This window comes from Penaeus vannamei, chromosome 13, assembly GCF_042767895.1.
Source record: "Penaeus vannamei isolate JL-2024 chromosome 13, ASM4276789v1, whole genome shotgun sequence".
Taxonomy (NCBI): Eukaryota; Metazoa; Arthropoda; class Malacostraca; order Decapoda; family Penaeidae; genus Penaeus; species Penaeus vannamei.
In genome coordinates this window covers 32595814-32598018 of record NC_091561.1, presented here as the reverse complement: position 1 = coordinate 32598018, position 2205 = coordinate 32595814, and positions in this window count along the sequence as shown.

Sequence of the window (2205 nt, the reverse complement as noted above, 5' to 3'; positions counted from 1 at the left end):
AGTATTATCGTTACTAGTATTATCGTTACTAGTATTATCGTTACTAGTATTATCGTTACAAGTATTATCATTACTAGTATTTTCGTTACTAGTATTATCGTTACTAGTATTATCGTTACTAGCATTATCGTTACTAGTATTATCGTTACTAGCATTATCGTTACTAGTATTATCGTTGCTAGTATTATCGTTACTAGTACTATTGTTACTAGTATTAACGTTACTAGTATTATCGTTACTAGTATTATCGTTACTAGTATTATCGTTACTAGTATTATCGTTACTAGTATTATCATTACTAGTATTATCGTTACTAGTATTATCGTTACTAGTATTATCGTTACTAGTATTATCGTTACTAGTATTATCGTTACTAGTATTATCGTTACTAGTATTATCGTTACTAGTATTATCGTTACTAGTATTATCGTTACTAGTATTATCGTTACTAGTATTATCGTTACTAGTATTATCGTTACTAGTATTATCGTTACTAGTCTTTTCGTTACTAGTATCATCGTTACTAGTATCATCGTTACTAGTATTATCGTTACTAGTATTATCGTTACTAGTATTATCGTTACTAGTATTATCGTTACTAGTATTATCGTTACTAGTATTATCGTTACTAGTATTATTGTTACTAGTATTGCCGTTACTAGTATTATCGTTACTAGTATTATCGTTAATAGTATTATTGTTACTAGTATTGTCGTTACTAGTATTATCGTTACTAGTATTATCGTTACTAGTATTATCGTTACTAGTATTATCGTCACTAGTATTATCGTTACTAGTATTATCGTTACTAGTATTATCGTTACTAGTATTATCGTTACTAGTATTATCGTTACTAGTATTGTCGTTACTAGTATTGTCGTTACTAGTATTATTGTTACTAGTATTATTGTTACTAGTATTATTGTTATTAGTATTATCGTTACTAGTATTATCGTTACTAATATTCTTGTTACTAGTATTCTTGTTACTAGTATATTGTTATTGGTATTATCGTTACTAGTATTATTGTTACTTGTATTATTGTTATTAGTATTATCGTTACTAGTATTATCGTTACTAATATTATTTTTACTAGTATTATTTTTACTAGTATTATTTTTACTAGTATTATCGTTACTAGTATTATCGTTACTAGTATTATCGTTAATGGTATTATCGTTAATAGTATCATCGTTAATAGTATTATCGTTAATAGTATTATTGATACTAGTATTGTCGTTATTAGTATTATTGTTACTAGTATTATCGTTATTAGTATAATCGTTACTAGTATTATTCTTACTAGTATTTTCGTCACTAGTATTATCGTTACTAGTATTATTGTTACTTGTATTATTGTTACTAGTATTATCGTTATTAGTATTATCGTTATTAGTATTATTCTTACTAATATTGTCGTCACTAGTATTATCGTTACTAGTATTATTGTTACTTGTATTATTGTTACTAGTATTATCGTTACTAGTATTATTGTTACTAGTATCATCGTTACTAGTATTATTGTTACTTGTATTATTGTTACTAGTATTATCGTTACTAGTATTATTGTTACTAGTATCATCGTTACTAGTATTATTATTACTAATATTATCGTTACTAGTATTATTGATAGTATTGTTTTTGCTAGTATTATTGTTACTAGTATTATTATCATTATTGGTTATTGTTATTATCGTTATTATCATTATCATTCTTATTACTATTTTTTTGGTTGTTGTTAATGTTATTATTTAGTACCATTATCATTATCATTGATATCCTTTCTGTCACTATTATCAGTATCAAAATGTTAAAGATGAGCATTCTGCTCGAATTATTAATTATCATTATCATTATGATCATTGCTGTTATTATCATCATTATCATTTTCATCATGGTTATCATAATTAATATTATTGTTATCATTGTTGATGTTATTGTTATCATTGTTAATGTTGTAACTGATGTTATTGTTATCATTGTTAGTTGATATTGATGTTATTGTTATTATTAATGTAATTATTATTGTTATCATTGTTAATGTAATTGATGTTATTGTTACCATTGTTAATGTTGTAATTGATATAATCATCAGTATTGTTACTATCACTTCTTATTATCATTGTTCCTGTTGGTACTTTTATTGTTGTTGCTGTTATGATTGTATTGTTGCTACGGCTGTTATCATTGGTATTATCATTATCG